The sequence below is a fragment of the Abramis brama genome, assembly GCF_963993115.1.
Source record: "Abramis brama genome assembly, chromosome: 11".
NCBI lineage: Eukaryota > Metazoa > Chordata > Actinopteri > Cypriniformes > Leuciscidae > Abramis > Abramis brama.
This window is the reverse complement of record NC_139973.1, coordinates 31,844,033-31,870,678: the sequence shown is the minus strand read 5'-3', so window position 1 is coordinate 31,870,678 and position 26,646 is coordinate 31,844,033. Positions and strand designations below refer to the sequence as shown.

Sequence of the window (26,646 nt, the reverse complement as noted above, 5' to 3'; positions counted from 1 at the left end):
CAAAATCTTCTGAAGAGACACGATCGCTTGATATGATGAACATTTTTAATTTGAGGTTTTATATAAAAATTAATAACCACACATATATTAAGCACATCAAATATGGTTAACTAAAGGTAAAAAAAAAAAACTTGCTTGATGCATGGGAACCATAGACTAAAAAAAAAAAGATTTCCATTTTTCCACTTCCCAGAAAAAAATATCCCAGAAACAGTCGTTGCCAATTACGTCATTTGGAGCCTGATTCTGTGCAGTAGTTATCCTGATGTGGAGCTGCGGTATAAAGGTCTCACCTACACTCCCGCTCCCACAGACTTAATCACAAGCACAACTGTTTATCATGACGTTACATTCCATTTTATAACTAATTAAACCAAATGTATTGGGAAAACGAACACTTCAACATCAGTGTGAACTACCTAAAATGACAGAAACCATCTTCGGAATAAAAATATAAGTGTAATTGGATTTTTTAGTCAGGTTAGGTGATGCCACAGTTGTTGTGCCTGGGTATACAAGGGCACCTATAGAGAGAACGCCATCAACTTAAATTGTTGAAGGAAGATGTCCAGACATGCCGGAAGCATGGCAACATGACAAAGTTCCCTTTTGAAGTGGAACTCTACACTGCATTCTATTGATGCTATGGGAACGAAATACCCACTATGTCATACTGACAAAATGCATCCATCATAAAAGTAATCCATACGACAATGGCGGTATGTAAGGTCATGAGAGAATTGAGTTCCAGTGGAAGGATGACTTTTGACCCGACATATGACGTAAATCCTTTTCTCTTATATCGAAGTCCTCCAACATTTCTTTAAAGGCACACTATGCAAGATTTGTACCTTAATATAACGGCTTCTAAATCATTTCGATGGTAAACAAACTCGTAGTAGGGTGAATCATCACGATCAGGGGCGTAGCAACCGGGGGGGACACGTCCCCCGCACTTTTAGAAACAGGATATTCTGTCCCCCACATTTTTTTTTGACCCAGCGCCAATATTTCCACCCGTGTTCTCTGATTTGTTACTTAGACTTGAGTGAACTAACATTCAGCCAATCACAGCGTGAATCATCTATTGGGCATGTCTGCCATGAGCTTCAAATCTCTTGTTGCTCTTGTGAATTTTCATTCGTTTTAGTCACTTTGATGTTTGGCCGTCTGGGGTAAAATGCACCCCAGAAAAAAGCAGAGGACGATTACATCCTTTTTTCAAACACACACTGTAAGTATGTGTTACAATATGTCGCGATGACATGATGAATCACGCTTAAAGTTTCCTTGTTATGATTTAACTTACTGTAACGCAGTAAGATATTCACGCCGCAGGACCTCCAGATGCGCGTAAACGCGTCTTTGTATTGACTTAACATTGAAATCATTCGCGCCACACGCTCTATTCGCGTTTGGTGTGAACGCACCATGTCGCGCCGGATTGACGTGCCGAGTGTGTGTTAAATGCTCTCCTACTTGTCGATTTTGGATAAAAACGTCTGTTAAATGAGACATAACAGATTATTCCCAGTAGGCACACAACGTCATAAGACGTTTATATTTGGTTAAATTTCGGTTGCGACGTCGGGTGACCAAAATTCAATGTAAATTCAACATCTAATGTCAATGTTAAATTGATGTCCAATACCGACGTCAGCTGACGTTGAGATTTTGTTGTTTTTGCGTAACCAAAATCCAACGTTAAGACAATGTCAACGTTAAGTCAATGTCACAATTCACTTGACTTCATTTTCAAGGTTTTATTGATATATTTTTATAAAATGTCTGTTGTATAAAATTACTGTAGATGTAATCTGTATACTCATTGAACACTTTTTTTGTCCAACTATTAAGAAGTAAGATAAAAGTTATTGTTCAAGTGTAGTGTAACTGAAATATTGTAAATATCATAAAAAATCTTTATTTCATAAAAATAAAGTATAGATGTGGTCTGAAAGTCCACAGTGGTCTGAAAGTCCCAAGTCCTGCAGTATTTTTTATTTATTTTGAGTATGATTTAAATAGGTTGCTGTAAGCTATCATGGCATGTTCCCAAAATTGCCACTAGGGTGCTGTAAAATGCCAATTGTTATTCTATCTAGAATTTATTATTATGAACATCACCTTTGGGTCACATCACCATACAGCTTTTGTCCCCCCCACTTTTATAATGGCTGCTACGCCCCTGATCCCGATAGCAAAGCGGGGGGGGGGACGCCGCTGGCAAAACCAGCAATGCAAATTTGGGGGGGGGGCGCCCCGACAAATCTCGCAAGAATCACAACTTGCTTTACGGCACGACGTCACTTACATCAACAACATATGAAGCAGTCTCTATGGAAGACACTAGCACGCATTTCAGACGTGAATCATGGCAGAGTCGACGAAGAAAGAGCGGTCGGAAGAGTGCAGAGACGGCTCTGCGTGAGTGGTATTTACGACAGTACAGACATCCCAACCTGCAAAAAGTCATTTCAGGGAGGATTCAGGAGAAGAGATAAAAGACCGCCCACACTGACAATTGATTGGTTGATTTACTGAAACAGGCCAATCAGGATGCTCTCTGTCTTACATGCGCTTCATGAGGCACACACGCACACTAGCACACACACGCAAGGTCTCTCACTCCCACTCCCTCTCCCTCTCTACCGTGTGTGCGCTACACGGTTTGGAGCAGTCTCTGTCTCGCATGCGCGCTCTTGCTCGCTCTAGATTCCGGGAGATTTTAACTAATTTGCGGGCATCAGGGAGCCGCTATCAATATGCGGGAGACTCCCGGAACTTCCGGGAGACTTGGGATGTCTGACAGTAACGTTAAATACAAGTACTCCACAGCGACTCTAGGGGTCGCTGTTTGAGAAAAACGGAAACTGCATAGTGTGCCTTTAAAACTTCGAATTTTTTACTTCTAATTCGTGACCAGCGTTTTGTTTTGCTCTATCCTTGCGCTTCCGCGTTCGTCAATTAAACTTACGCTACGCCTACGTCATACATCCTATGTCGGGTCAGAGGTCACCCTTCCGCCAGAACTTGACTCTCGTGAAGGTGCATACAGCCATTACCGGAAGCCAGTGATTATAGTTTATAAAGTTTTAAATATGGATTTTTTTTTTTTTTTACAAAAACCCAATCGCTTCGCTTCAGGGTTTTTATTAACTAGGGATGTTAACCGATGACTGTTTGACCGATGGTTGACCGTATCAACGTTAACCGATCAAAGTTGTCGGTAGTCGGTTAAAAAAAAAAGTGATTTCTGAAGGTGCCTGTTTTATCCATTGGTTTTATCGTGTTGCAGTCTATTAGGCAACATTCCACATAAGATGGGCTTAGATTTGGAAATACATTACATCTACATTTCAGTGGTAACAGATAAGGTGATGATGATCATCATCTTTCTTTATTATTGTTAGCACTACCTCAAACTAAAACGCTGTCTCTTCGGAACTGTCATTTTCTTAAATGAGCCGCGGCAATGTTTCAAATGAGCTTCTAACGCTAGACAAACGCCTTTATTTTCAACGTGATCACCTTGTACCCAAACCATTTCGAAACTAAGGAGCCATTTGTCCTCCAATTACATAAAAGCTCCTCGGCACCGCGTTTGCGGGACTCATGTTTCGCGCTGTAGGGGATTTTAAAAAAGTGACGTGAGTGGAAGGGCGGCGCAGGGTGTGTGAGCGGGAGGCAGAGAGATGCGACAGAGTTGCGAAATTGCAGGCGCGGCTCGAAATGGCTGTTATTTCAAATAGCGTAGCATATTTTAAACTAATCGGTTAACCGGTTTCAACCGGCTAATGAGGCTCGGTGATCGGTCAAGAAAATTTTTCGTTTTTGCCATCCCTATTATTAACCCACTGGAGTTGAATGGATTACTTTAATAATGAATGGATGTGCTTTTTGGAGCTTCAAAAACTCGGGCTCTATTCAATGCCATTACAAAGCTGGGAAGAGCCAGAATATTATTTGAAGGCCAACTGAAGTGCCTTGGAACGTGCAAGCTTTGTATGATGTTGACGTAATTTCCACTGAAAACAGGAAGCTCAGGCGGGACATATTGAGTGGCTCCTCCCTGTTTTCCTCATTCCTCCCAGATTACCTCACAGATTGCACGTCGTACTTGACAGCACCAAGGAAGCAAATCCGAGCACTGATGATACGTTGGATTCAATAGTAGAGGTGTGAACAAATTCTAGCCATTTCATTCTTAAACAACTTACAGTTGGAAAACGGAATAAAACTCGAGCATTTGAGTAACTGAACACACATCTCCAACCCATATTGCTCTGTGACGTGTCAACGGTAGTGATGTCCAATTCGTGAGCGAATCGTTCTTTTGAACCGTTTCTTTTTAGTGAACCGGTCGAACCAGATCACCAAAGCGAACTGAATCGTTCAAAACAGTTCGTGCCTTGAGTCAGCGCTGATCCACAGTTTTCTAAAGTTACTCGCGTTCGGACGTTTCTGACAGTCACTCCGAATCCGACCAAATCCTGGAGTATTTGTTACTCCAGTAACTCCGACAGTTCACTGAACTGAGACATGTTGTGCTGAGAGAACTAATGAGCATGAGCAGCTGATACTAAGCATGCGTGTACTACCGAACGTACAGTTACAGCCACGGTCGTTTTAGCCAGGTGGTATTTATAGCATATGGGGCGGGATGCTTTAGATTCTAGAGAGCATTTGATTGGACAGAAGATGTGATGAGAAGCGGAAGTCCACGGTGATGTCATAAAAATCTGTGATCCAATTTTAATTTTGGGGTGAACTATTCCTTTAAGTACAATTTAAATGTACAATTATATGACTTTGTACATCAGTAATTATTATTTTAATGGCCTTGCAATGCAAGCATGATTCATAAAAAAATAGTGATATGGTACAATTTGCAAATTGTTATCCCAAGTTTAAAATGTTACAATTTTATACGACATACAAAATGGGTCCCTGTTCTGCCTTATGCAGTCAAAACAAAGCCACTCTTTTTAAATATCCATGAGAGAGAGAGAGAGAGAGAGAGAGAGAGAGAGAGAAAGAGAAAGAGTGAAGAAAAAAAATGAGTGTGTTTGTTTTAGATGACTCTTTTTCCACAGGCATTGAGTCAGGAGGACAGCAGAGACTGGAGACCGTAAATGGGCAAACCTAGTTCCCCGGTTTTCACTTTCTGTCTGACTGCCAAACCTCAAACCCATAGTCCTCCTCCTCTTACACTTACAAGCTCTCTCTCTCTCTTACACACACACACACACACAATAATGACATTAAGGAATTAAGCAGGTGAGTGGCCTGCACCTTCTCAGATGTTCTGTATCTCTAGTTAAACTTCCCACACACTCAGAGAGAGAGTTAACAAACCAAGCTCCAGAACTGATCATCTCTATAACACCATCAGTGTCTCCTTTCCTCTTCCCACACACCTCTCATTTACAGCTGCATCACTTCCTCCCACACACACACTCAGGTAAAACTTTCTCAGTTTTAAACTGTCATTTTTACCCTATCTCAAGCGCTGTCAACTCCAAACCATCCATTTGATTTAAAATGTTCAACAATGGACCAGTTCACCAAATATACCACTATTTGTCAAACCAAAAAACAACCCAATTTTCTCCCGCTTTTCATACAAGTTCCTTGTAATTCAAGTAGTGTTTCCGGTCAGTCTTTTTCATTAGGGATACAAAATATTAGGGATACAAAATATTAAGGATGTCCCGATCAAGTTTTTTGTGCCCCAGAACCATTGAATATTGAGTATCTGCCAATGCGAATCCAGATGAAATACTTGTATTTTCCTAGAGCTTGGTGCACAGTTCAAGTTCAGTGTATATTGTGGGAATGGGTTAAGAATGTTCCTTTTTTTCTTTTCTTTTTTACATAGGGAATTCTCTATATTTGTTATAAATGGCAATTAATAAAGGTGTTAAAAAACAAAACAATCCAAAGTATGCAGGGCCGTGCAGACACAGTCCCTTTAAGAACAAATGCACAGATCTAATGGCGCTTTTCCACTGCATGGTACGGTACGGCTCGGTTCGGTACGGCGCGCTTTGGCGCTTTTCCACTGCATGGTACGGTACGGCTCGGTTATATATATAATATATTATATATATATATATATATATATATATATATATATATATATATATATATATACAGTGAGGAAAATAAGTATTTGAACACCCAGCTATTTTGCAAGTTCTCCCACTTGGAAATCATGGAGGGGTCTGAAATTGTCATCGTAGGTGCATGTCCACTGTGAGAGACATGATCTAAAAAAAAAATTCCAGAAATCACAATATATGATTTTTTAACTATTTATTTGTATGATACAGCTGCAAATAAGTATTTGAACACCTGTCTATCAGCTAGAATTCTGACCCTCAAAGACCTGTTAGTCTGCCTTTAAAATGTCCACCTCCACTCCATTTATTATCCTAAATTAAATGCACCTGTTTGAGGTCGTTAGCTGCATAAAGACACCTGTCCACCCTATACAATCAGTAAGACTCCAACTACTAACATGGCCAAGACCAAAGAGCTGTCCAAAGACACTAGAGACAAAATTGTACACCTCCACAAGGCTGGAAAGGGCTACGGGGAAATTGCCAAGCAGCTTGGTGAAAAAAGGTCCACTGTTGGAGCAATCATTAGAAAATGGAAGAAGCTAAACATGACTGTCAGTCTCCCTCGGACTGGGGCTCCATGCAAGATCTCACCTCGTGGGGTCTCAATGATCCTAAGAAAGGTGAGAAATCAGCCCAGAACTACACGGGAGGAGCTGGTCAATGACCTGAAAAGAGCTGGGACCACCGTTTCCAAGGTTACTGTTGGTAATACACTAAGACGTCATGGTTTGAAATCATGCATGGCACGGAAGATTCCCCTGCTTAAACCAGCACATGTCAAGGCCCGTCTTAAGTTTGCCAATGACCATTTGGATGATCCAGAGGAGTCATGGGAGAAAGTCATGTGGTCAGATGAGACCAAAATAGAACTTTTTGGTCATAATTCCACTAAACGTGTTTGGAGGAAGAAGAATGATGAGTACCATCCCAAGAACACCATCCCTACTGTGAAGCATGGGGGTGGTACCATCATGCTTTGGGGGTGTTTTTCTGCACATGGGACAGGGCGACTGCACTGTATTAAGGAGAGGATGACCGGGGCCATGTATTGCGAGATTTTGGGGAACAACCTCCTTCCCTCAGTTAGAGCATTGAAGATGGGTCGAGGCTGGGTCTTCCAACATGACAATGACCCGAAGCATCCTGGCTGTGTAACCAAAGAGTGGCTCTGTAAGAAGCATATCAAGGTTCTGGCGTGGCCTAGCCAGTCTCCAGACCTAAACCCAATAGAGAATCTTTGGAGGGAGCTCAAACTCCGTGTTTCTCAGCGACAGCCCAGAAACCTGACTGATCTAGAGAAGATCTGTGTGGAGGAGTGGGCCAAAATTCCTCCTGCAGTGTGTGCAAACCTGGTGAAAAACTACAGGAAACGTTTGACCTCTGTAATTGCAAACAAAGGCTACTGTACCAAATATTAACATTGATTTTCTCAGGTGTTCAAATACTTATTTGCAGCTGTATCATACAAATAAATAGTTAAAAAATCATACATTGTGATTTTTTTTATTTTAGATTATGTCTCTCACAGTGGACATGCACCTACGATGACAATTTCAGACCCCTCCATGATTTCTAAGTGGGAGAACTTGCAAAATAGCAGGGTGTTCAAATACTTATTTTCCTCACTGTATATATCAGTATAAACTTCAAAAAAAGAAATGGCTGAATCGTGGTCAGTGGACGAGATGCAGACGTGCCTCTCGTTGGTTGCCGAGGAGTGGATAGGGAAACACGGAATGAAAAATTTGCATTTAATATGATGATATCATGGCAGTAGAGACGGCAACTATAACGATCAGTCCCACCCACTTTGAAGTGGTACTAACTGCAGTGGAAAAGCAACCGAGCTAAAGCGAACCGAACCGTGCCGTACCGAGTCGAGTCGTACCACGCAGTGGAAAAGCGAAGCGAGCCGAACCGTTCCGCGCCGAGTCGAACCGTACCGAGCCGAACCGAGCCGTACCATGCAGTGGAAAAGCGCCATAAATATACATCCGATCTGCTCCCAACTGTTTACGTTCACGTAGGACATAACAGACTGTGTTCATGTGAATACTCCAAACGATGATCATTTTGACAAAATTGTGGATATTTGACCATTCAAGCACAATACGCTGTGAAAGAAAACTGAATTCGGGATCACATGCATCTGAGAGGACAGCATCTGTGCTTGAGCTTTGGCTGTGTGTCCTTCAGCGCGAGCATCGCATTGAGTCCTTTTTCACGGCTTATTGTGATTAATAAGACTCTAACGGGTCAATAACTTTAAGTAGTACAGCGAAGTTTAAGAAATATAACACTTTAGAATGTCGACTTTTTAAATTTGTCAATCGATATGAATCGGCAGAAGATAGAAATGAAGCTCTATCATAAGTTCTGCCGGGAAGACTCAATTGTTACGTCACTTATTACCTTCTCATCTATCCAATCATATTCCTATACTTGTGGTATAAAAGATTGGTACTTACACACGTCTGAGTTCACAGATGCTGACGCTTCCATTCACCTCCATCCTCCCCACCACCACCAAGATGGGTCTTTCCCTCCATCCTCCCCAACACCACCAGGATGGTCTCTTCCCTCCATCCACCCCACCACCACCAGGATGGTCCCTTCCTATACCTCGCAGGGGCTCGGCTGCGCCCCTGCCTTCGTCTTCAGGCAGGATATGCAGAGTCCGGACCCTCGGATTGCAAGTTACGGACGGGGCCTACGCCAAAGAACTTGATTGCTTGCTGGGCTGTTAATAAATGTTTAATTGTCACAGTATTTATTCTCCTGAGTCTTTCTGGTAGAATTGCAATTCATTTGTGAATCGATTTTTCCCCCACCCCTAATATCGCTGGTCACGTACATTGAACTTCTTTTTACCCCTAAGCGAAGAACGAAAAAGACTATTGCTGTGAGTATATTGTGGCCTTCAGTGTATCAAAGCTTTTATCCTAATGCATAATTATTCTACATATTAGCAGTTCATGTTTACATAACATACAAGCATCATTGAAGCGTTATTAAATTAAATAAATAAATAAACCTTGGACAGCCAATAGGCAGTGTCATACACATGGCACAGCACATTAAATCCTCAAAACAGTCATGGATAGCTGCTTGTAACATCTTTCATTTGCTGTGACATGGGAGCTGCTCAATCACTGGACACTGTACAATAAATGTGGGTAGTATATTTAGAACCAGGGCACAAAGGCTTAGTCATTTAATTGTTTTTTGGTGTGCAAATGATTAATGAACAAGCACACGCACTATCTTGCATGGTTTACTAACTCAAAGTCCAGCAGACTTCCTCTTTTCCATCAAATCACTGCTCGATCTTTTAGGATGTGTTCCCACTTGGCATGTTTGGTTAGATTAAATCAAACACTGGTGCGATTGTTCTGTTACTGCTGTTTATTTGAATAAGTGTGAACGTTGCCATCCGAACCCCAAACAAGTGGACCAAGACCCCTGAAAAGATGGGTCTCGGTCCACTTCCAAATGAACTCTGGTGCAGTCGGAATGAAATTTGAACACTACACGAACCAAAGACTTGTAAACGAACCACGAACAAGACATGATGTCACAAGATGCGACCCTATAAAAGGACAGGATGCTCAAACATACTTGTTTTTTCTTGTCATAGCCGCAATGTTGCCTATCACAGTTCGGTACAGGCATCAGAACCGTGTCTCCTCGCAGCAGATCTTCGTTTGTGCGTGTGATGGAGGGATACCAGCCACAATCATATGTACGCACATTGCACATGTACGAGCGCATTTAACCCAGCACGCATCATTGTTTTGGATGTTTGACAAGTTACGTCGCAAAATATGTCAAAAAATACTTTTTTTTGTATCTTTAGGTTCAGTGTTAAAAATTACAGTGTGAATGCTAAGTGAACCAGGACTAAATGTATCATTTTCTTTTTTTGGTCCGGAACAAAACAACCTAGAGTACCGAACTACAAATGTAAACGCCCTTAGACTCCTCTAGAATCGAGTTCTAGTGTCATAACTATTACATGTGCATAAAAAAAAGGTTTAAGCTTAAAGCTTTTATTCAAGGCATTACATTTGCCTCAGGCTCAAGCTTTTAAATGCAGGATCAAAGTAAACCAGTGTGTTAAACTGTGGTATTGGAGGAAGATAAAATAAAAACACAGGAGGACAGTAAGTTTATAGGGGTAATGATAGTCCTCTCCTAATGTTTTCTGTCAGAGGGACGTCCTAAGAAACTTCCAGTATGTAAAATCTCCAGATGGCCTTACTAGCATTAGGGAGACACTGATCTATGAGCTGGAGCAGCAAACACTGCACTAAGAATTATGTGTGATGGAGAGATAAATAGGGAGAAAGAGAAAGAGAGAGAGAGACCCCTTGTGTGAGCGTCGAGCGTGTATGTGTTTTTGTGCTCAAGAACAAAAAAAAACTGCCCTTCCTTTTAGGTGGTCTGTTCATCCACTCGGAGCTTGCATAATTTCTTTAGAGGACAACCACAGATGTTACTCTTTGAGATGAAAATGAGCAACAGCCATCTTTCCCCCAGCATGAGCTCATAAACACAAATATAAAGCATATTCATTATTCTTTTTTCATGTATAACAGGCTTTTTTACAGTTTTATGGAACCCATGCCTCTATAACGGTTTTGGTTTTATTACGATAACAACCTTAGCCAACAAATAAATAACCCCAGGCGACTGAGGGGCTGTTTACACCTGGCCACTTCATGCGTTTTCTCAGATGGGATAGCTATCCGATCGTGAAAAGACCAGGTGTAAATGCCCTCCGAAACGCATTCGAGACGGATTTGAATCCAATCACTCAAACCACTTCAGGAGGTGGTCTGGGCCGCATTCCAGACGAAACTAGACAAGTGTAAATGCATCTGGTTGTTGAAACCACATGTAAATTGTACTCCTCTCAAAAATGGTAAAAATAAACGTGTGAGAGCGTGTTATAGGCTATATGTAATGTTATAGCCAGATATGACGACGCTACTGGTATATTTAGAACCAGTGTGAGAGCGTGTGAAATAAACGTTCACACGCATCACCGCAGATGAGAAGCTGAGCATCGATTCATTAAGCCAACGTGCAAACTATCACAAATCAAAGTGAAAGTAAGTCGCAGACGCTTATCACACAATCATCATCATTAAAAGTAAAGAAACGAAATGATCTTACCAGGGCTGTTGCCGCTCTCTCTTATTGCGGTCTTTGATTTGAAATTTTAGCTGATGATCAATAAAATGCAGCTCATAACTGTTGCTTTCGGTGACGTGCACTCCATTAAATCTGCATATAGCGCGGGAACTTAAGATCGGATTTAAATCCGTTTCGCAAAAACACATTTATGTGACCAGGTGTAAATGTAATTGTTTTGATAAATCAGATAGCTATCCGATCTGAAAAAACGTGGCCAAGTGTAAACAGCCCCTGACAGTCAGCAGATTCAAAAATGTAGTGTAAATAATGTGTAATTAATTAGCATATTTATAGTAAATAATAATAATAATAATAATAATTAAATAATTTGCTAATATAAATCTTTTTTTGTTATTTTTTAAATATAGCTGAAATAAAATAAAATAATATATTAAATGGAACAATATAAAATGGAATAAAAATAAAACCAAACAAAATTTAGGAATGTTGCATTTAGGGCTGGGTTGACTCTCAGCACCTCTGATGTATAAAAATGTTTCCGCTTTCTAATTCAATTAAATTTTAAACACAATATAAAACAATAAATGTTGTTTTGATGCTTTTTAATGTGGCATGACAGATTTCTGTCGGTGTCTGCCTAAAAAGTTCAAGCAGTAGCGAGGAGCACACATGAACCAATCATCCTTTCAACAATACTACTAATTATAGAGCACTCAATAAAAATGAAAAACATCAGAAGTATGGTGAAAGATGGAGTAAAACTTAATGAAAACTTATTGCTCAATCAGTGTTACAATCATGGAAAGACATCAAACATTTTGTAACATTGCATTTACCTCAGGAGCTATAGCATGGTACTTAAAAAATAACTCTAGAGAGGAACATTTTGCTAAATATATGCACTATATAATTCATTATAGTTTTTACTTAATTTATGATAGGGGTGGGGAATCACAGGGTACCTCACAATACGATACACGATAACGATAATATCACGATACAGCTATTCTGTGATAATCAATATATTGCTAGACAATCTTATAATGATACATCACGATGTATCATTATAATACATCACTGTAGTCACTTGGACTATTTTAACGATGTCTTTACTAACTTTTCTGGGCCGGCAGAATTAAATTATCTAGAAGCCTAATATGAAGGAGTGAGCCAGCTCTCAGATTTCTTCAAAAACATCTTCATTTGTGTTCCGAAGATGAACGAATGTCTTACGGGGTTGGAACAACATGAGGGTGAGTAATAACTGACAGAAAGAATTTTCATTTTTGGGTGAACTAACCCTTTCTAACCCAAGTGCAGGTTTTCTCTTTAATCTAGTCCAAACTATTAGAAAACAGCACGAAAAGTTTTTTAGTCTGTAAATTAAATTGAACATTTAAAATAAATTAAACATTTTAAATGTGATCAGGGTGATGGCATTGCAAAGTGGTTTTGCATGTTCATGGTATTACCAGTGCACTTTACTTTTACCAGGTAGTTCTTGGCATTCGCTCCTCTCAGAACATGCTTCTAACCGTCCCACGGTCTCTCTTGAGGCATAGTGGAGATCGCGCTTTTTCTGTTGCGGCTCCTACACTTTGGAATGTGTTGCCATTATCTTTAAAATCCTCGTCAGGCATGGATATTTTTAAAAAGGAATTGAAGACTTATTTATTTTATCAAGCTTTTGGCGTTTGATTAGGTCTGAGAACTGTGAGTGATTTGTTGTTTGATTCTCTTGGTGTCATGTTTTAATGTAATTTTATGTTTCTATGTATTTTAGAGTTATTTACTACTTATGGACAGCACTTTGGTCCATTCTAATGGTTTTGAAAGTGCTTTATAAATAAAAGTTGAGTTGACCCTGGACCACAAAACCACATGGGTCAATTTTTTGAACTTGAGATTCATGCATCACCTGAAAGTTGAATAAATAAACCTTCCATTGATGTATGGTAGGATAGGACAATATTTGACTGAGATACAACTATTTGAAAATCTGGAATCTGAGGGTGCAAAAAAAAAATCGAAACATTGAGAAAATCGCCTTTAAAGTTGTCCATTTATGTTCGGGATTGTGCTGCATTCACTCACAAAAATAAATGTTTTATATATTTACGGTAGGAAATTTACTAAATATCTTCATAGAACATGATCTTTACTTAATATCCTAATGATTTTTGGCATAAAAGAAAAATCGATAATTTTGACCCATACAATTGTTGGCTATTGCCACAAATATACCCGTGCGACATGTGACTGGTTTTGTGATCCAGGGTCACATATCGCATACTCTTTGACGATATTGTTTGTCCCATCAATGGTATAAAAGTTGAAGTGGGTCCAGACTCCAGACTTTGGACTTAAACGTGGCTGGGGCATCTATTATTTTACTTACACTGCTGTACAACCATCCCGTTAAAAACCTCTTTTTCTTAGGCTAGTTAACTTGTTCACATTTCCCTCATTCATGTGTTGAGCGCCGCCTCAAGGAGCCACAAAGTAGCAATGCTGGCAGCAGGTAAATCTATTTAGAGCGCCTCGTTTTATTAATTAATATATCGATATTTGGCGCCAGTGTATTGATTCTCGTATCGAAAGAAGGACAACGATATATTGCCCTTTCGATTTTTTGCCCCACCCTTATTTTATGTTTTTTTTTGTCATGAAAACAAGTTATGACAGCCACCGTTTAAATGTTTATACTTCAAATAACAAAATGGAGTAAAAACAAAATTATATACAAAAAAGTGAAATTTAAATGTTTGTAAATAGAAATATTAAAATTTTTTTAAATGAAAAAAGCCAAAATTGCTAAAACTTACACTATACAATTAAAATGAAATCTGAATATATAGAAATAAATAGCCAATTCAAAATATTACTAAATATTATAATAGAATACTGTATAAATAATACTTAAATAACACTGTTTTATAGTTAATGAGTAAACACTGAGGTTTTTTAAGAAAATAAAATAAAATAAAATAATGTGTACCTTTTAGGTTAGGAATGCACTGGGAAATCACAGGGAATGCTCAAGGAAATTCCCCACTCTTTACCTATATGTAACCAAAACGTTTTGCAGCTGTTGTCTGATGGTCTCATTAATATTTTCATTTAACAAATTTGAACTACTTTCAGTAAATCGTCAAGTTAAAGAAGTTGCAGCCATAAATGTTTACCATCTCAATCTCTCTATGAAACTGCTGAAGTGTCACAGAGCATGAGATGTTTAAAGCCAATAATAAAAGCTCAATTAGGTGAAGAAGTGTTTACCAAGAAATGAGCAAACAAGAAACGGCGAGTGGAAATGTAATTGTGCAAGTGCAGCTGGAGCAGGTTGTTTTGCAGGTCTTAAGGGAAGTGGTTGTCACTTGCAGCAAAAACATGACTTTGAGGAAGTACTGTAGATTAAGATGAATCAAGGTACTGAACTAGGATACTCACATTCTCTATTCTGGGCTATGATGAAATGACTTAATACTGAATGCCAAAAAAGCACATGGGACTATACAAATATTTAATTAGACCTGAACAAATGGCAGAAAAGATGCACTCAAATCTTGTTACCAATCCCTGAATCTAAAACACTCGTTCAGCATGCTTCTCTATGACTAACAAAGAGGACAACTCTGAAGGTCAGCAGGAAATGGTGTAGCTGTGCACCAATACATATGTGCTTGTCGGGTATTGAGCTCCTATTTCACAGAAGTGCATCTAAATGTAGAGATTGCTGGGTGCCATTTTTTTTCCAATTCTGGCATCAAATGGAGCAAGCAAACATTACTGTATTAGCCCCTTTATATATTTTTGGTTCTTCAGCATTGATGAACAAAATCTGTGCTGTTTATAATGTATTAAAACAAAAACAAAATCTCTAGAGTAGAAACATTAAGGGCAACTCTCCCTAAACTGTCTAGGAAAACACTAGGAATTCAATCAAGCCCTTAATTTTCCTTGTCCAAAAGAAATGTGTAATAAGCAATTACAATTAGCTTTCTTGCTAATTCTCATAGATAGAAGCAATGCATATACATTATATTTAAGTAATTTATATACAATTGTGTGATTATTGATTACACACACACACACAATAAATTAAAATATCCTCGTTAAAGTCATTCCATTTTTACTGTATTCTGTTCTATTTCATTGCGCTCTATCTAGCTGCATTTCAAATGCAAGAACAGGACTTATGTAAATGCCCCCTAGGAGTCTGACCACCATAATTATACAGTATATAGATATACATGTTTTAAATTTTCCTTTCTAAAAAAGCATATTACTTATAGGCTATACATTCAGAAAGTCTTCTAAATTGAGAGGCCAAAGCATTTGATCACCAGACTTACAGAAATCCTTTCACTTTTAGCGTTTTCTCAACATTGCGGAACTTCTGATGAACACGTTAATTATTATTTTGAATTATCACTCAACAAGTCTTTTAACCATGCATTGCTATGTGTTTGAAAGGCTTTTGTCTTTCACACTTTTTATTAGGCCTATCAGTTTTATTATTTTCAAATATTTTAGTTTAAAAATGTTATGATTTATTTCATTATTAGCTTTTCATTAAACTCACAAACCCCCTGTAGTTTCTTCACGGACCCCAGTTTGGGAAACCCTGAAGGAATCTAAAGTTTAATGCACTTCATGCTAATAAAGAATATGGAATACATTTTCATTCTCTTTGTATTTTTATATCAATATGGTACAATATTACCTTATTCAATTCAATGTGATAAATGAGTTAGGTCAAAGTAATCTAAAAGTAATCAAAAAGTAGCTGGATTATATTACCTAAAATGTGCAATGTAATGGATTACGAAACTAACTACATTTTTATGTCATGTAATTTGGAATCAGTTACGGCCTACAATTTGTAAGTAATCTACCTAGAACTGTATACTAGTGGTCATTAAAAACAGAGCAGCTGCTTCTGGTAGCAGTTATACATTTATTATTCATCCCAGAATGCATTCAAGACACCATTATCCACATGGCTGCAGGAATGTTTCATGGAAATGGTCTGCATCAGGACCAAAATTACATAACATCCTTGCCTCAACATATAACCCTACCTTTCCACACCATCACGTTTACAACCATATGAGTGCCTTTTCAGGGCAGAAATAGAAGCAGACAGACCTTTTAGCTCCACAATGTCTTATATCCAAGGAAATATCAATAATGCAGGCCTGCATTGCATAACTAGCGGGCAAGTCTTGGGAAGCACCACGGTACAAGTTCAACAACAAATGCTCCACAGATCGGTTCAGATCTGCTCCCAGCCTCCAGGCAGAGTTGAAGAAGCTGAGTCATTATAGATAAAAGACTGAGACAGATCCTAATTTGATTTTATGTGAACCACAGCATGTATCCCAGCATGCATCTCAGCTCAGCAGGAGTTCCTTGCTGTTCAAAATGCAACAGAAACATAGAATAAAATGTTACCAGTTTCATAAGTAAAAAACTAAAAAATATTTGATGAATTTCTTTCATCGAAATGAAGGTGATCAGTCTCTTTACTAGAACAGAAACTTTATCTTTTTTTTATGATTTATGAATTTCTTCCACAGTTTACATAACATCAATTACAAAGTGCTTCCCAGTCTGGGCCTAATGGTTTTTGGAAGCCATACAGGAAGAAAAATAAATGCTCTGAAAACCTGGCATAGGGCTACAGAATCTCTTGAGAACACTGCTAATCTATAAGAGAAAAACATGTCTCTGTGATTTAAAACCTCAGGCTCTAAATCTTGTGAAGGTGCTTTTTCAGGTGGTGAAGGGGAATAATCAAACAGCTGACACACTGCCAGAGGAATGTGTTATATCTGACTGTAACATAACACGCTGTGACATGAGGCCGAAATACTGATCTCAGCAGAGCTTCATGATAATGAGGGTGAAGAGATCATTTTTATCGACCATCTAAAACACAACAGAACGAGCCTTTACAAACACATCTTTCTTTGTCTCATGTGGAAGATTTGCGTTGAGTGGTACAATGGATCACAAAACTCACGGTTTGGACCAAATTACAGTTTTTGAGTCACGGATCGGACCATTGTTCGGATCATCATCATAAAAATCAAAAATAAAGGATAATATCAGATCGGATCATTGGTGCAATGTAACTTTGCTTTCCATTTATTACTCATTATTAAAGACAAGTGAACAGTCAGTAAAAAATAAGAACAAATACACAAAATTCAAGCATCTATAAATACAATAGAGCAAAGTTACAAATAAAGTAAGGTAAAGTACAGTAGTACTCAGGTATAAAAAATTTATAATTAAATGTAAAATAAAACAACACTATAGTGTTCACGTATTAATTAAATATATATTAATCTTTGTTAAAGCTGTTTTGTTGTTTGATTAACATCAATGACATAGACAGCAGCATGTATTTATAATGTGCGCGAATACCGTAGTGAGTTCTATCGCCTCTTCTTGCGCTTGAATGGTTTAAAATTGCTTGGATGTGTACATTGGCAAGACAAAACACGTGCAAACGATAAACTTTCACTCTATGATGGTTACACTTTACAATTAATCTGCAAATCATATGCGTTACAAACCACGGGCCCTGGTTTGTACGGATCATAGATCAACTACGATTGGTTACAACCCTAGTAATGGAAAAATAAGACCATACAACAAAGAAATCCATCATTTACAATTTTGCTCTTAAAGGCATGGCCTGTACAGTCCTGATGAAGTCTTAATGTAACCACACTTAACGCAGGCTGCTGTGTGGTGCCAGCACATGTCCCATGTTTTCCTCTCAGCTGAGTGAAACCAAGCACACTGCATTTGAACCGTGCTTATGCAACAGCCTGCCAGCTTCATGAAATATCAACTCCAATCAGGAGTAAACCAGCGAAACCCTATTAGGTCTGACTTTGTTTATATAGAAAGGAATGTGTGGGTATCAGACAAAAACTGACCAGCCATTGTGCGCCTATTATTATGTGAACTTGGTTTAATATCTCAGATTTATATTTAGTGTTTTGATTAAAAAGACCAGAACATTGCATGCATTGCATCGACATTTCTCATTGGAATTAAAATGCCAAGTTTTAGGTACTGGAACTTAGTTGGTCACCTAAATGTAGCAGGTTTGAATCCCTGCAGAGTTTGATTTAATAGTCAATATCACTGTACACTTGAGCAAGGGACACTCTTGGACAAGTAATTTTTTCTTTGTTCACTATAACGTTTTTAATGATCATCTTACACTAACAATAATATTCAGAAAAATATTGAAATCTATCAAATTAATAATATTGTTTATTGTAACTTTCTTTAAAAAAAAATCACCTGATTTGTTGTAAGCAATATGAATCTATGATGGTTTTGTATTTATTTAAAGTTTACTTAAAGCATTAGCCGTGTATATTATAAAATAACTATTAAATATAATTATTTAAAAAAAATCTAACTTTTTTAATATGATCATTTAAGCTTGAATTAAGAGATCAAGTATGTGGTCATATTTAATATTTTCTTGGAGAATAATTCGTGGCTTGAAAGGTTAAGACATTAAACATCTAATTAATAATGAAATGTATTGGGGATGTTTACAAGTTTACAAGGCAGTTATAGATTCACTAGGATTTGGGGAAATCATGAACAGCTGACTGGCCCTGTTTCACTTGCATAGTTCAATACAAACTAAAGATAAGCGAACACTGGCTCTTCAGGTCACACCGAATGCATGCTTTCACCTTCCTCTGCCTATGAAAGACATTTCAGTGTTTCAGTAGGCTATAGCTTTCGCTTTGGCAGGCAGAGTCTGGTGGTTATGTTTACATACAATACCGAACCCCAATCTCACAAATATGGAAGCGATTATAAAATGGCATCGTAGCCAAGTCATATAAACAGCTTACAAATGTAACTTATATCCAGTTCGCATCCTTGCGCACTACAGAGCATACAAACAACACAGATACTTTATGGCCATTTCTCTGGCGGTGTAATCAAAAAAGAGCCTCGAAGCTGACTCTTCGGAATGTTTTACATATCAAATGTACTTACATCTCAGTAGGCGCTTTGTCAATCCATATTGCCATCAGAAGAGTTTTTGATGCAAGCGAATCTCAGTTGCCAAGTTCCAGCGCGCTGCCTCTTGCTCTTCCTTGCGCTGCTGCATAGTGTGGCCCCGCCCTGATGTGTGACGTCAGCCCGCCGTGCCCCGCCTTTCCCACGCGCTCTGTCCGCAACTGCACGTGCAAGCAAAAAAGCAAATTAATGTTTTAACAAGACAACGCAGAACGCAGAGAGTATAATAGTTTAACATACTGGCTTGGTTGCAGCTCCTTTAATTATGAATCTTTAGAATTCCAAAGATAATCTTTAATATTGTTAAGTCAATTACATTACACTGAAGCTGAACAACATCTCTAACGAAAATCTGCAGGATCAATAATAAGCGAGGCATTTATTTAAATTGGACAGTAATTTGGTTCAAGGTGCATTTGAAAAAAGTCAGTTTTCATATAGCCTATCTCTAATTATGATTATATATAATAATGTAGGCTAACTATCTTACATTGGAGGATCTGATTCTCAGATTAATAGTAAGCTGCTATAATGTTTCTGCAAACATCAGTTCATTTCGCACCACGCAAAATTAGTGAAATCATGGGTTCTAAGATCTATATTGCCATCATGTGGATGGTTGTAAAAATACAGTCACAGATTTCATTTTTATTTCACTTTCTGTTTGGTGTGAAATTAAGTCAGGCTACATATAGGACTACAATGTTTGAATCTCTCAAAAATCGAATTCACAAAAAAGGGCTCTGAACTTGGTGCCAAATTACATATTTTAAATATGTTTTAAAAATAACATAAATATGAATGCACACACATTATGAACATATTTTCAGGAACTACTAACAAAGTACAACAATATAAGAATGAAATAAGATTAAATTAATTTGCTCAGGAAGAAGAGCATTTGTGCATTGATAAATCTATACTGAAATCTATTAACAGCTGATGCATTTGTACTTACGAACACAAGAGATAACCAAAAAAAAGATGATTACGTTAATTAGGTGAATCTACAATGAGCTCGATAACAGACTATTATAGAGAAACATTTCTAACGTCTTTCTTAGCTTCAGGATCAAATTAATACCGTAACCCTATTTTATCTATATATATCCCAAACTGGGTCATTCTTTTTTTTTTTCAGATGGATGGTTTTCATACCACATTCACATTAGAGAAGACTTAAACTTAAGGATCGGTCAGCAATTATTAATTGATCTAAAACTAGTTTGATTTCAAAGTTGTTAGTAATAAGTGACTAGTTGTAACGCATATATAGACAGGCAGATGAAGACAAGGATGGAAAAAGTTCCAACACACAGTTTAATATGAGTCTAAACAGGCAGCAGGGTACACACATAATTAAATGTAGATCAAACAGAGAATGAATGTGAGGGATGAACTTATAAAGCAAACACAAATAAGGATAATTAATAGAACACAGCTGACAGGGATGAACTAATAATGACTGTAACCAAGGAGACAGATGAGTGGTGGGAATCTGGACAAAGACAACTGTGACAAATGACAACAAACTGAAAGTCCATGAAAACACTAAACCGTAATATATAATGTGACACTATTAAAATGCATAGTACATGAATGTGTACAGCGATAAAGATACTAGGGTCTCCCCTTTTACTGACACTGAAAAAAATCCTGGAAATTTGCATGAAATTGGTTTTCATGCAATTACAGTAATAATAATAATAATAATAATAATTTGTTATATGTATAGCGTTTTTCTGTTTACTCAAACCGCGTTACATAGTATGTTCCCTTTCTATCAGTCCCTTTTGACATTGACTTTCGACACTAGGGGTCACACTTGGGAGCCCCAAACACCTCTAATTCTTTAAAAAAGGCCAATGAGAATTGGCGAGTGGAATTTGCATGCTACTCCCCCATCATATGGGTATAAAGGATTGGCATGCATCCAATCATTAGGGCCCGAGCACTGATGGTGTGAGGACCCTCTTGGAATTGTTCCGTTTATTATTCAGATTTGTTCTTCAGAGCCGAGAAAACGTGTCTGTGCTTCTCTCTCCATTCACCTCTGCCTAGAAGCTTTGTTGGATTCTTATGCCGCATTTCAGTGGCTGTCTCCCATATGCACGGATAAGTGAGAGAGAGTTTCCCCTGGGTGCTTCAACGAGCTACTAGAAAAGAGAAATTTCCAAAAGAGAATATTCTCTAATAAGAAGAGAGTTTTCTCTTCTCGGAGAAAAGAGCAAATTTATCTCGGAGAGTGTCTTTTTAAAGATATCTTTCCGTCTGTGTGTTCATGGTTGTGGTCGATATCTTTCGTCCTCGGAAGGCCACAATCGCTGTCTCACGTGCTGGAGCACACACACAATGAGACGGTGTTCGTGGATTGTATGTTTTCACTGCGAGAGCATGACCATGCCAACGGTCCTTTTTCTAATAAAAGGAATCACATCAGTCACTTCCCATCCTGGTCCTTCTGCAAAGCCTGGGTCTGCGGCAGCGAATGCTCAGGGTGATTAGAGGGCAACAATAGGAGCTTCTCCGCAGGGGAAATCCCCACAGTCCTCCCATTCCTCGTCTTGCACATTGCGTCCGGTGTAGTTTCCAGGGGAGTTTGACGTTACTTCAATATATATATATATATATATATATATATATATATATATATATAAAATGCAACTGACTTCTCATTTGGGGAAAGTACACTTTCTCGATTTCCCCATTTCTCAAGGTGGCTTTGCAAAAAAAGTTGTCTGCAGTAAAAGAAGCAGACACATCTTGCCTCGGTGCAGATCGACCACCAGATCCCAGAGGCCCCAGTCCCTGCCTGCTTGTCGCAGAGGGCCCCTGAAAACGGGATAGGCCTCACTCCCGCTGAAGGGATGTAAGACTTTTTCCTTTGCATTTTTCTTTGCCGGACGCTAGGTGGCCGACTACTCTTTCACGGTCAGCAAAGGGCAGAACTTTAGGGCCCTCGGTCAGAACTTTAGGGCCCTCGACATTGCGACGGACATACATTAAGTGTCTGCACTAGAACCCCAGTGAATGTTAACACTTTGACTTCCTGCATTCTGAAGCCATGGGCCTGTGCAAAGAGAAAGGTAAGTGTGACTAGTCACGGGGAAGCCCGCCTTCCTCCGCCTTCACCAACTCCCTTTTACTGTGAGCCCCCGGAGCAATGTAGGTGTGCCACTACACCATACGCCACGGTTTCTTCGGGACGCTGGGCCTTCTGATATGGTGGAACTTGCTCTGCCTCACCACAAGCCTCCCACCATGGGTACCCCAGATGTTGTTCCATTGGTGTCTCTCGTGCAGAGTCTAGATGCATGGACGTTTCTATGGGCAGATGTTCCCCTACAACGAGTGTCCAGGTGTGTTGTTGTCAGAACTGATGCCTCCGATACAGACTGGGGCAACGAGCATGCAGTCTCAGGACTTTGGATGGGGCCTCGTCTGCACTGGCATATCAACTGATGTTGGCTGTGTTATTAGCCCTGAGGTGGTTGTAGCCTCTGGTCCAGGGCAAGCATGTGTTGATTTTGGACGGACAACACTGTGACGGTGGCATTCATCAACTTCCAGGGTAGTGTCCGCTCCCATTTCATGTCACAACCTGCCCACCATCTCCTCCACTGGAGTCACCCTCGCGACAGATCATACTTTGCGGAGAGTGGAGACTCCACTTCCAAGTGGTCCAGCTGATTTGGAGTCGATTTGCCAAGGCTCAGGTAAACCTGTTTGCTTTCCAGGAATCTTCCCATTGCCCTCTGTGGTATTCCCCGACCAAGGCACGGATGCACTAGGGCACAGCTGGCTCCAGGGCCCTTTTGGCCCAACAAGACTTTTTGGTAACACTTTAGAATACTGTATCTTACTTACTGCATAACTAATAAGGAATTATTGAAGAACTAATAGGTAATTCTTCATTAACTACTTCTTCACTACTGTTAACTACTAAGGAAGATGTGTTAACTAATCAGTATGTAATAGAATTTTATGATTGTGTTAAGTATCAGTTAGTTAATCAATAACTAATGAATTATGTCATATCTCCTGAAGAACTACTATTAATTATCTACTAATTAAGGTTCAAGAAAAATAACTAAGAAGTAACTACTAATGAACAGTCATATACAGTAAACCGGTACTAAAATAATCCAGGTTTTTTTCAGTGGAGTGGTGGATGAAGTACACAAATCAAGAACTTGAGTAAAAGTACGGATACCCCAATAAAATATGACTTCAGTAAAATTATAATTAGGCCTATTCATTTTCAAATTAACCTTAAAAGTACAAATGTAATTAATTTTTAAAGTAGCCTACTTTAAAAAAAAGCACTGATCAATGTTTTTTTGTTTTTTAGACAGTTTTAGTCATTCAGCACTAATAAGAAAGATAAGTGCAGACATTTACCTATAGGCTATATATTGATCAGCAAATAAGCAAACTTTTTATTTCATTAGCAAGACTACATTTTACAGTGATTTGGTGATCAAGAGTGCGGGCATTTGCATCCTCTTCTGGAGAGTTCTCAGCGCCGCCGATATGGTTGGTTGGCTAGCTAACGCGTTGGTCCTTTTTGCGTGATGGAAACGCCTGATCCCTTGCATAAAACAAATAATTTTATTTCTAAAGATACTAAATCTATTTACATCAGATGTTAAAATATGTTCTCAGAGCTGTGCACTGTTTGTTTATGGGCAGGTTATAGAGTCACAGCATCTTTCGGCGGCGGTCTGAAGTTAGCAGTTTCCCCGCCAAACACGAGCCCAGCTTCCCCAAGAGATCCAGCACCACTACCGTGGAAACGGGAGAACAGAGACCGGGTGATTACACTTGGAATAGTTTTTATCTGAGTTCCAAGAGTTTTCAGATACGCAAAATGAACTGAGTTTTCAGATACGCAAAATGAACACACGGATCGATTAACCGTGACAAAAACAAAATAAAATAAGCTGTATTCACTTTAGAATACACGAAAATAACTGGCTTCCGGTGGCGGTCGACGCGCGTTCATGGAGATGAATGACGTCGTGACGTAGAGCGAACGTAGAGTTTTGTTTTGCTCTGCTCTCTGGCTGCGCTGTCACGCTCGTTCTACGTCACGACGCTTCCTGCGGTACGTCCTACGTCATTTGCCAGCAACCATCTCCATGAACGCGCGCCGACCGCCACCGGAAGCCAGTTATTTTCGTTTATAAAGTTTTAAATATGTATATTTTTACGACAAAACTGCACGGATTACCCTCAGAAGGCCTTCGTTTATCCCCCTGGAGCCGGATGGATTATTTTTGTGAAGGATGCATGCACATTTTGCGACTTCACATTATAACCACTGAAAGATCTAAGACATTTTCTAAAATAACTGAAAATGTGTTCGTCTGAAAAAAGATTGACATATGCATCTCGAACGGCTTGAGGGTGAGTAAATCATGGCTTAAATATCATTTTTGGGCGAACTATCCCTTTAACACAATCATAAAATTCTATTACATACTGATTAGTTAACACATCTTCCTTAGTAGTTAACAGTAGTGAAGAAGTAGTTAATGAAAAATGACCTATTAGTTCTTCAATAATTCCTTATTAGTTATGCAGTAAGTAAGATACAGTATTCTAAAGTGTTACCGACTTTTTTTTCTCAGAGCTCATGCTGATGGCATCAGCCCCTCCCTGGTGAATCCACCTGAGGTAGGACCTTCTTTCTCAAGGGCAGGCACAATCTGGCACCCACGCCCAGACCTCTGGAACATCCTTGTTTGGTCCCTAGACGGTACAAGGAGGAATCAGAGGTCTGCCACCAGCCACGGTAGACATTATCACCTCTACCCGGCGGCTATTTGCCTTGAAGTGGCGCCTTTTCGCTATGTGGTGTTCCTATCAGGGGGAGGATCCACGAAGGTGCACAGTCGGGTCAGTGCTTTCCTTCCTCCAAGAAGGCCTAGAGAAGCGGCTGTCTGCTTTTACCCTCAAGGTGTACATGGCTGCAATAGCAGTAAACCATGACATGGTGGGTGGCAGGTCCTTAGGGAAGCAAGACCTGATTTTTAGGTTCCTGAGAGGTTGAATCCTCCAAGACCGCACCTCATTCCCTCTTGGGATCTCCCTTTGTTTTACAGGCCTTACAGAGAGATCTGTTTTAGCCCTTGTTGTCAGTCGAGCTCAATGCCCTCTCCATGAAGATAGCCCTCCTGACCGCGCTCACCTTCGTCAAGAGGGTGGGGGACCTGCAAGCCCTCTTCATTAGCGATTCATGCCTAGAGTTTGGCCTGGCAAAGTCTCATGTTGTCCTGAGACACAGGCCCAGCTACATGCACAAAGTTCCCACTACTCCATTCAGGGACCAAGTGGTGAATCTGGATGCGCTCCCTCGTGACGAGGGAGACCCAGTCCTGTCTCTGTTGTGCCCAGTGCACACTTTGTACATATACCTGGACCACATACAGAGCTTCAGAAGATCTGATCAGCTCTTTGTCTGTTTCTGAGGTCAGCAGAAGTAGAAGGCTGTCTCCAAACAAAGAATACCCTACTGGAGAGTGGACGCCATTCGTCTGACTTACCAAGCCCAAGGCGTACCTTGTCCCTTGGAGCTCAGAGCTCACTCAACCAAAGGCATTGCAGCCTCTTCAGCTTTGGCGAACGATGCGTCATTGGCAGACATCTGTAGAGTTGCGGGCTGGGCTACACTGGGCTATATTGGGCTAAACTATTTGACTGGAAGAACTCTGTGTGTGTCAATAGATAATTATACTCCTCTAATAGTAAAGGCAGGTGTTCCTCAAGGATCTATTATGGGACTAATTATATTTGGTAAATTTTATTTACTTGGTGTAGGACTAGAGCAAGCAAATGTACACTTTTATGCAGATGATACTATCATCTATACTATGGCTCTGTCTATACTATGGTATCTGTTAGAGTACATGGAGACACAGGAGAGGAAGAATGATGGTGAATGGTGATATTTATTGAATACAAAGGATGTGATGAGGTGAGCAGGGTAGTGGAGTCCAAAGGGTGATTGAGGAAGGTGCTGGAGACTGGGAGATCATGGGAGATCACTGGGAACCAGGATTGATGCTGGGAAGTGTAGTGAAGAGGATGGTGACTAGGGTGAACTGTGACAAAATCACGCTGCTTTATAATTTGTGACTGGTGCAAGTGTCTGTACACATCATTGAAATTTATCTGAAATGACACAATGGACTTCACTTTAATTAAGGAGGAAAAACAATATTCTAATTTTAATTTTAAAAGCTTTTCTGGATAAGTAACCACAGTATATATATAGTTTGTT

General features: G+C 39.4%; 1 protein-coding gene across 9 annotated transcripts in view; it reads right to left on the bottom strand.

The window, feature by feature from the left end:
• Positions 1-19,475, bottom strand: part of inpp4ab (inositol polyphosphate-4-phosphatase type I Ab) — a 55,823-nt gene extending 36,348 nt beyond the window's left edge. For all 9 annotated transcript variants that reach the window (XM_084128459.1, XM_084128461.1, XM_084128463.1 and 6 more), the window contains exon 1: positions 19,338-19,475. The gene's annotated coding sequence lies outside the window, so the exon portion shown is untranslated. The remainder of the gene's footprint in view (positions 1-19,337) is intronic.
• Between the last annotated feature and the right edge of the window lie 7,171 nt (positions 19,476-26,646).